The sequence below is a fragment of the Capsicum annuum genome, chromosome 4, assembly GCF_002878395.1.
Source record: "Capsicum annuum cultivar UCD-10X-F1 chromosome 4, UCD10Xv1.1, whole genome shotgun sequence".
In the NCBI taxonomy this organism is placed as follows: Eukaryota; Viridiplantae; Streptophyta; class Magnoliopsida; order Solanales; family Solanaceae; genus Capsicum; species Capsicum annuum.
In genome coordinates, this window is record NC_061114.1 from 187,085,814 (window position 1) to 187,096,673 (window position 10,860).

The 10,860-nt window shown below is 33.1% G+C and overlaps 1 long non-coding RNA gene across 1 annotated transcript; it reads right to left on the reverse strand.

Moving 5' to 3' along the window:
• Positions 1-1,896: 1,896 nt before the first annotated feature.
• LOC107867668 lies at positions 1,897-5,977 on the reverse strand. Its single transcript, XR_001673266.2, has 2 exons — positions 2,355-5,977; positions 1,897-2,182 (listed from the first exon to the last, which is right to left on the reverse strand). It is a non-coding gene; the product is annotated as an uncharacterized LOC107867668 (long non-coding RNA).
• Between the last annotated feature and the right edge of the window lie 4,883 nt (positions 5,978-10,860).

A 10,860-nucleotide genomic window follows, 5' to 3' on the forward strand; every position in this document is an offset into this window, starting at 1 on the left:
TGACAAAAAATTTCTGCATATAACTCAACCATAATGTAGGCGTAATTCTCCCATTTTATTATCTCTTGTCATTTTTCAAGTTTTAAAGGATGCAATAAAACATGGATATTAAACTAATAAACCAATTCATTTTTGTTACTAATTTGCAATTCCCATCAGAAGAGAGATATTGTAGGAGCAAATTAGGGAATAAGCTTTTTTGAAGAAGAAGAAGATGATGAAGAAGAAGATGAACCGGGTGTGATGGGAGGAGGTATGGGAGGTTTTTCTTTTTAAATGTCGTTATTTTTATTTATTTTTAAATTAAAAATGCAAGTGGCATTCATTAATTGTCCGTCTAACATATCACCAATGATTGGAGTTCACAGGTAAGCTATGTTGTGAAATTCAAGGGGGTGAATTGAAATTTTCTTTTGTGAGTCGACTACTGACTTCTCACAATCGACTCGCCTATAGATCAGAACACCTCACAAGCAGATTAAATTTAGAACATTTAAGTAAGTAAATAACAAAACGTAAAGTAATAACACAAAGATTTATCCTGGTTTGGAACACCAATTTAGTGCCTACGTCCAGTCCCCTTGGGTTTCAAATTTTTCTTAGATCGTTGAATGTTTGGGTCAAGTACAGTAATAGGAAGCAAGTTCTGAACACTTATTTTGCTCTTCAGATCTAGTGACACAACTTCAGTTGATGTTACATAGTTGACTCAATCCTACTCTTTATATAACAATTGTAAACTAAAGTTACAAAGCCTTGCGAGACTAAGATTGAGACACTTTCAATTTTCTGCTTGAAGTTGCATAACCCATGTTTGTCTTTAATCTTCACTATTTATGGTTTTTGGCTGCTACTTTTCTGAAGGAAACCCAAGAGATCTTTTTCTCAATCAAGGATTTAAATTGATTCCTTGATTTAGGAATGTAGCCATTTGATATGTCCATATCAGATATGTCTATATGCGGTTTTGGATCACGTCCATATTATATATGTCTGTGATCTATCTTTACTTTGAGTCTTGTACACATTGGTGTCCATTTGATGATTTTGGCCTTCCTTCCTTTCGCTTTTTTTCCTGATTAATCTCCTGATATATCCAGTCTACCGTGATTATGGGATAGTGATCGGGGTAGTGATTCTCTTTCTATTTCTAAGATGTTTCATTGATTTTCTTGCCATGTTGTTAGAGTGTCGTGATCCCCCTTTTAGTCCTATGCCACGCTTGTAAATTGTGGCATAAAATAGTAGAAAGTGTGGCCTTTGATCAAAGGCTACGCTGTCGGACTTTAGGTAACATTTTTTGGGGGGTGGCTAAAAAGGTGTAACCTTTGATCAAGGGTAACGATTTTCAAGTGTTACCATATCAGCTACATTTAGAAAGTATAGTCCTTAAGGTATAAAGGTAACGCTTTGCAACTTATCATTGGAAACACTTTTATTTGATAAAACTACACTTACAAGTGTTGCCTTTGTTTTGCTATTGGGCACGCTTCACAAGAATAGCCTTTTGTAGAACCTCTGTAACAACACTTAAAAAATGTTGCCTTTGTTTTGCTATTAGGAACGTTTCACAAGTGTAGCCTTTTGTAGCACCTCTATAATAACACTTAAAAAACGTGACCTTTTTTTATTACTAGCCATACTTCAAAATTGTAGCCTTTTATACATCCTCTATGACAACACTTGTAAAGTGTAAGCATATTTTAGGCACACTTTTGAAGTATAGCATATTGCCTAAAATTTGATAGTTCAAGACACATTTTCCAGAAATGGCATTAGGCATATAAAATGTTAGTACATAATTTCTGATTGAAAAATAATTATTTTGATCGAAATGTATACATCACTAAGCACACTACATAAACATACATATTTATATGTTGTCTCACACACCAATTAGCTAATAAATAATTGAAGTGCATAGATTTGATTTCAAAAAAAATGTCTTTTACCTACTAAGTAGACAACAACAACAACAAACCCAATAGATTCCCACATAGTGGGGGCTCGGTTACATACTAAGTAGAAAACAACATAATAAAAATTTGTACTAAGTTCCACACAAAACCAAATTTATGTAAACATATAACAAAATGTTTCAAAATTTCTTCATCATTCACTTCAATGTAGATCAAGTTGAGTTGTGGCGCCCACCATTCAAATTTGACCCCCCGCATTGATCCTACAAATTCAAAATGAAACAAACAATTAGAAATAAAATAATGCTCAAGAAATATACAAATATTTTTTCAATCTTTAATGAGGAAGGATGTGAATCCAAAGTTTCTTTAATTCATTCAGTCAAGTTAAAAGTTCAGGATTCAAGTTTCTTGTGAATTTGTACAATAAAGTACCTTTTCATGAGCCAAAGCATGAGTTGAGCTAGAAGAATTTGAAAGAATTTTTGCTCTAATAGCTTGTGCATTACTCACATCAGGTGAAGGAATGTTAGGTCCGTCACTCCCTAGTATATCTTGAAAATTCAATCCAAGATTGTTTTTCACCAATTGACTAAAAAACTGTCACATTTCTTTTCTCATTTCACTTATAATTTTCCTTCATAGAAGTGACTTCTTTAGCATGCTTTTGTTTAAGCTCGTTCATTTCCTCATCATTTGTTGTCACTGATCTACCATAGCCTCTAACTGACCAGGCTTCTCCTTTCCAAACACTGCTGTGAATGCATTATCTGGTGTTCTCACAGCATTTTGATGATTCTGAAGTTGGGACAGTCAAAAAAGAAAAAAAATAGTTGTCAGGAGAAGAAATAATTTAGTATATATAAAATATATTTCAAAGAAAAAGAAGGATCCTCCTCAGTCCGAGGAAAGAAAAAGAATGCTCTATAGATACCTCACTATTCCTCATACCACTCTCATGGGCTTTGAGAACAATGACAAGAGAGCTTGGGTTGCAAGAATTATGCAGGCTTCAAATAGCAAGAGTATAGATACAGCTCTAAATGTTTTAGGATCAAATAACAATGGAGAAACATTCTTGGTATCAGTTTCACTAACACTATGCTTTCTCATTGGAGCCTGGATGGCTAACAACACTATTTTTAAGAGTATAATAATCTATGGTGACACAAGGCCAGAAAAGATGCTCCTTTTTACCAGAAAAACATCTATTGTTTCTCTCTAGTCAGATACTATCACAAAGTGCAACTTAGTACTGCATTCTAGTAGAAACTATTTCCCATATTTGATGACTGATTGTGCGGACTGTTTAAGGCTTGTTTGATGACACTTTCTTGCATGATTTATTGACTCCAAAAAATTCCAAGAAACATATATCTTAACTGTCTGAAACATTCGTGAAGCTAGGCAAGGGACGCAATACATGTAAGACAGGCAACTCTGAGAGGGAGCAATAGTTTTCCAGATTATCCCCCATGGACATTTTTCAGGATTTCGTACCATTTTAAGAATTAAACTTTTATGACATACCTTGACTGAAAATTTTGTACCACTCCATAGGAAAGAATCAGATAACTGTTCATCAGTCCTAGCAGTGTTTAGCTTCTAAGCTATTAACTACTAACTTTGGAAATGAATTTAGTTATCAGTTATCCTTAGCTCTTTTGACTTTAGCACCTGGATTTTAAAGGGCAGAAACCAATTCAAAAATGTGACGACACCTAAACATTCCAGAAGTAACTAAAAATAGGAAAAGACCTACAAAATAAGGTTCACTCTAAAAGATGGCCAATCCTCCATAGTCTATACAAAAAGAAGCTACATAGGTGCACCAAAAGAAAAGTATGACAGAATATTTTTAAAGCTCAAAGCAACAAGAGCATTGATTAAAAGTACAATTTTAGTATATCTGCAATAGTGACGATACCAGTTAACCACATTGGAGAAATATGAACAAAAATTATCAACACAACACAAACTAATGTACAATTTCCATAAAGAAGCTACATCGTAATTAGCAAACAACATTTATTTGATTTCCTATCAGTTGAAAAGGATATGATTGGGTGCTTAGATTGAGATATCAAAGCATGAGTAATTGGTAACTATATTCTGAAAGTGGTTTACATGTGTATAGAAATAGGGGAGAACATCCAAAGGCTAGATGCTACAAAAGCTCAAACGCACCGGTAACATAAGACAATTATTTGTTTTCTTTGATGAAGAAAAACTGATATACCTTATTTTTCTTCCTTATTTGTTTTGATAAGAAAACAAGTTTATACAGAAAGAAGGTATATGGGATGCATCCTGCAAACCATGTAGGAAAGTTGTCTGCAAAAAATGCAGGTATTACCAAAGAAGTCGAGAACATTATACCAATGCACTACTGTCCCAACAGAAGTTCTCACTTTTTATTGCTAATCTTCAATTGCCTCAGTTTATTCCGTTTAAACAATCAATAGTGTTTATTATGTTCACATAAACACTTCAAGAATGCCCCGAACACATTGAAAATCTAACTTATTGAAGTATGCCAGCATTGTAGGTTCATTAAAGAGCCTACTGCTTTGGACTACATATAAACTTTTGTAAAGAGTCAGCATAATAGGTTTAAGAATTTGAAACAAAACCATGGGAAATACTGCTTTGGACTGCATATAAATTGCTCTAACACAAAAAAAACCTATTGCTTTCATAATTCATGATTCAAAATAGAGAGATACCAGACAACAAGTGACTACTAAGAATATAGGAACAAAGAGTGGAATGCATATACACAACTCACAAGAGCATCCACTAATTCTTTCCCAAATTCCCACTAATAACACTAGATAATACCGGTTGAAAGTGGAAACCTAAATTAAAGAAAGGGAAATTACTGCTATAAGAATAAGTTAATGACAATAGGATTTTAAAATTACGGCATAATATTTGAAAAATAGGATGATCTTTAAATAGTATTTGGTTCATCATGCATCAAATAGGATTTTCCTGCCCGTATTTGGATTACGATATATATGGTTCATCATGCATTAAATAGTATAACTAGGAAACATTTATCCGAAAAGTAGGCTTCAAATAGTTCAGCATCCAGTGAGAATTTTGGTTGTAACGGGTTGAATACTCAAACACCAGTTGCATTGGATCTGCAATAAATCCCATAATGATTAGCAATTTTATTTTTACACTAACAAAGTACTCAAATCTTTATCTACTAAACATTATTTTCTAGTAGGGCTGGTGGTATTAGTTTCTAAAGAAGCTCAATCCATCGAGCTAGGAAAAAGAAAAAGAATGATTAAATTTTGAAACTTAGCTTGAGTGGTGGAGAAACAGAGAATGGTTTCGGGACACCATGAAAACTACATCGACGGAGAAAAGCTCTGAAGTTTACACATATAGCCGGAGAGCATGAAAAGGCAACAAGAGAAAGGACCTCACTTTCCAAAATGACCTAATGATCTGAACATTTGGATATTTGTTTGATGGCTGGTCTTTTTTGGATCCGGCTCAGGTCACCTTTGGGCCTGACTCAATCATTTGTAATGACATTTTGTTTTGTTTTTATGAAATGGGCTGCAGCCTGATTTACTTGAAAAAAAAATTAATAGAAAAATAAAGGAAATAGTTCAGCATCCATGAACTTCTAATTGGTATAGGTTGGAGTAAGTCTTATCAATGAAATAATAACTACCAAAAAGCAGAAAGAATATGAGCTTGAAATTTTATTATGTTTAATTATGATGACAGATCTCCAACATATTAAGCAAAATTTCTGCATTTTTCCTCCTACAACACCTATCTTGAATTTTAGATTCTACTTCTTGTCCAACACATAAGTTTGGTCTTTCAATATTCTTTCTCTTATCAAAATCTGTAAACACAAAATTCCAATTTCAACTACCCAAAATCTAAATACACATAAAGTCATATGCTAAACAGTAAACACACACATATACACTGAGTACAGGCTCGCAGAACATGTAAATCTGCAAATCTACACACAGGTAAATGGTAAATTGGTAATTAACATTTCACATCCGATCCGCAATCAACACAGCTATTGTATCCAAGTAGTCTTTAGAGAAAAAAAATAAGTGAAGGGATAAATGAAGGTATACCTATTTAGTATTATAGAGTTGCATCAAAATTCGTTAGTCCGCTATCTTTCAAATGATCACTACCTGATAATAATAGAATAGAATAGGTATTTAGGAAACATTAGTGCAAGGTGCAACCAGAAAAGGTCATTAACTAACATATATAATTGCATCGTACTAAGAGTAAGCAAGCACTATAGGGTCATTAATAAAATAATAACCAGGCTCAGGAAAAAAGCCAACAAGATACTTAGAGATTGTCATAATATCATGTGTCTGCATATTAAATATCCAAAAAAGCCAAAAAAAAATACATAAAGATTGTCAATCTCCTCAATGTTTCTGCATATTAGATGTCTAAAAGTTTTTATACCAACAAATAGTCAAATAGCAGAAAGAGTAAGCTAACATTATGGGACATCAACAAAATAATAAAGTCATGGTTCATCCTCAAAATCAACATCAGGCTCTTTTTCAGAATCATTTGCAAACTCTTCTTCATACTCTTCTTCATACACAGCTTTAGACTCGTTTTCAGACATATTGCCATGCTCAACATCATGTTGTTCAGCAAGAAATCCTTCGGCATCCTTATCAATAATTGTTTCTAGAATATAATTCCTTATTAAGACAACTTCACTATTATACTGTTCAGACGACTTATTTTTATAACTTTCAGAGTCATTAGACTCAACCTGGTTACTTATGTTAAATTGGTCTCTCAAAATAGTTCTCATAACATAATGTCTATCTTGATCATATGGATCTTGCACATAGAAGCACTGGTGTACTAGAGATACTAGCACAAAAGGTTCTTCCAAAGAGCAATTCTTGTTAAAGAAGACGTAAGTAAGGCCATAAGTATATTTTTCAACCGTATACCAGTCATACTTGAATAAAACAACCTTAAAATAGCCATAATAGTATAACTCTAGTATATCAACTATTCTACCATAATAAGTCAAATCTGCATGAACTGGATTTTTATCCTTTGAGCTTTCAAAGCTTGTGGTTGAGGCAACTAACCTAACACCACTATTTTATGTTTTACGCCTTGAATCACGCTTCCTAAAATGGAATCCATATCCATTAATGAGATACCCAGAATACCTAAGCTCGAGTTTCAAACCATTCAGAGTAGTTTGACAATGATTCTTACACTTGTTCCATATAGATCTTCGTGATTGTCTATTAAGCTCAAGTTCATGTTCTCTACACAATAAGTATTGATATTTATTAGAATAATAAATACAACAAGATAAAACAATTCATAAAAAGAAAATACTATAAGTGATAAAAGTACCTAATATACTCTTAAACTTTATCACAACTGGCCAATAAGTATGCTTGTGCCTGATTCAGTGACTTGTAATCTAAAATAATAGCTATATTTTTCTTTGCTTCTAAAGGACAACCTTTGCAAGGGAAAGAACTGAATATTTGTACATCACCTGAGCCATACTCATCATCATTTTGAGGTCTTCTATTAAATCTGGTACGTACGACCCTACTCAAATATCTAGAGCATAAAGTTAAACACTCATCAACCAGATATGCCTTTGCTATAGATCATTATGGAGAATTTATATTGTGGACATATGATTTAAATGTACACATATCTCTTTTATAGGGATACATCCATCGATTCTGAACTGAACCTCCTAATCTCACCTCATTATCCAAATGAATAGGCAAACGAATCATTATATAAAAAAATGTAGTAGGAAAAATTTGCTCCAATCGATTTATTGTTTCTATGATCTCAACTTATAAACAATATAATTACTACATTGTGATAACTTTTTGACATAAACAACGAAAGAAGGAACTCAAATGAATCAAAGAAATAGCAACATAATAACAAAGGATGCTTTTAATTTGTACTGGCAGCAAGTAATGTAACATGAAATAAGCATCATGAGTCTTATAGCTAGATAATTTTCTTTCATCTAGTTGTACACACCAAGATATGTTGGAGGCACTATCATTGGGAAGCTTTGTTGTCTTTAAAACTCCACAAAAACTTGATTTTTCTCCATTAGTCATTGAGAAGCATGCTTTTGAAATCTTGATTCTGGTATCTTTTTTATGAAGGCTCTTCCTAATTTCTATCTCTTTTAAATCATAATAAGCCTTTGAATGATTTCTTTTTGCCAGAAATACCTAGAAGAGTTCCAATTAAAGCATCAACTATGTTCTTTTCTATGTGCATCACATCAAGGTTGTTGGGTAACGGATTGTGCTCCTAATAAGGTAATTAAAAAAGGATTGACATTTTTTTCCACGGGCCATCATTTGTTATCTTTAAATTCTTCCGAAACACATTGTTCATATTTTGTAAGTTGTTAAGAACATCAGATCCATTTAACAAATGTGGAGGAGGTCTAAATTCAGTTTTTCCATTGAAAGATCTTTTATTAGATCTCCATGGATAATTCATGGGTAGAAAAACACGATGATCCATATAGCACATATTTCTACTATGTTTAGGATAACAAGAATTAGTTCCATAATTACAACAAGGGCAAGCCAACTTTTTTTCTGTACTCAAACCAAATAACATAACATACGCAAGGAAGTCACTGATTGTCCACATAAGAGTTTCTCTCATTTGATAGGCTTGATTTCTTAAAGAATCATATGTTTCAACAACTATTTACCACAACAAATTCAACTTATCAATCCATGGCTATAAATAAATGTCAATGTCATTTCTAGGTGAATGAGGCCCAGGAATAAGGAAAGCATAGAATACTTTGGTTTCATGCACGTCCAAGCTGGTAAATTATAATCCTTCATCATAACTAGCCACGTGCTTTTAGATATTCTCATGGTCCAAAATGGATTAAATCCTTCAGTTGACAAGCTAAGTCTCGGATTATAAAAATCTAGTGCAAAATCTTGATACAATCAATCAAAATATTTCCATGCTTGTCCATCAGCGGGGTGACTTTAAATTTCTACCTTTAGAACACTCATCATCATGCCACCTCAATGATGTAACACCCCGTGGCATTCTCGACTTAGTACGACCCTTAGTAGCAAGCATAGGTAGTTACAACCTAAAATTTTTGTAAGTGTTGAAATGACTTAGCCATATTTTAAGCTCCTAAATTTCAATTATTTATAAATCAAACTTTCTGACCTTGTGACATACATTTTAAGTTGATTCATATTCAGTTGTGTAAAAGGGATGTCTCGGGGATGTTTTGGATTTTTCGGATGAGGGATTAGATGTGTTTGGATTTTGAAAACAGAATGTCAATGCAATAGTGGCACGTCATGGTACCAATTGCATTGGTCCTCCTAGCGCGTTGCGTTGATGGTAAAATAGGGATTTCTACTACAACTTTTAATTTCAAATGGCAGTTTGGTTGTTTAGACGTTTCCCCATAATTCCAAGTCGTGGTAACAGCTGATTAAAACATTTCTAGGGCATTATATGCCCAAAATTACACATATCCATCAAGAACAAAACCTTAACTCCTCCCCCAAAGATCAAGAATCAAGCTCTTAAGTCAAGATTTCTGAGAAAACAAATAAATATTTGGGTTCTATCCTCTAAATTAAGTCATCCAAGGTACGAGGGGTTTTCCTAAACTACATGGGCCTATTGAAAATGTTCTGAGTAAGGTTTAAAGTTATGGAATCATATAATTATGAAGGGTTTTGAATTTATAATAACAAATATCCATTTTGAACCCTTTTGAAGATAATGTTTTGATCTTAAGGCATTCCCCCAAATTTAATTTTCATTCATATATATATGTATGTATGCATTTGGAGTTTAAAATTTGAATTTAGAGCATGGTACTCCATCATTAGTTATTACCCTTCTGATTTTCACATGTTACTTATTGATAAATTTCACCTTTAAAGTATGGTATAAATGTTTCTTGGCTATGGTCAAATGATTAAAGATTGAATGTGAATTAAAGATAAGAGTGTGTTACTTTTTGATAAATGCTGAAGATGTTCATTGAAATAATTGCATGGTTTACTACTAAGTAAGTGATCACCTCATGTTTAAGAATTGAAAGATGAGAATATTTGGATAAGTTGTTATGTATTTTAAATTATAAGTTCTTTTGTACTGTTTAAATGATTTGGGTGGTCCAAATAACACATTTTCAAAGAAAAGACTATAACACAATACTTTATGCCTTATACGACTTGCAAGTCTTGGTATGAGGATACCAAATCAGACAAATACCATAATAAACTCAGACTAGACTTTACTACAAAAATTTTTTAGACATTACAACACTTTTCGGAAAGATGCATGATTTAAAATATTAAAATGGGCTTAAAGAGAGTTAGATGGTTATCCAAAAAAAAGGCATTTGTGTGTAAGTTCTCATCGCTAGAAATCGAGTTTTGCCGATTTAGGTGATATGAGCTAAGGCCAATGTATAATTATCCTTGAGACACTGGTTTACTAGACTAGTATGTAGGATGCCTATTCTTGCAACAAACATGGAAGTGGGGGCTTGGCCAACGAGTTAATAGTGGACCCATATAGCCTGTGGGTACTAGACTTGTAGGGTGTAGTATCTAACTTAAAAGTAAGATAAAGAGTGAATCATGATTTAAAAGAATTGTTTCCAGGTCTTTAATGTTTGCCCATGTGTTTTCCTATATTGTATATAATATGTTTTTTTTATGAATTTCTCTCACTTATGTTGTATAAAACTATACTATTTGGGATTACTCTACATACCAGCACAATTATATGAAACCCCTATATTTCAGGATTTGAGGCTTAGTCTTCGGGTCCTACGAAGCAGTAGATTAATGTATCTGAGATTTGTAGTTGGTGATCATCCCCTATTCCAGAA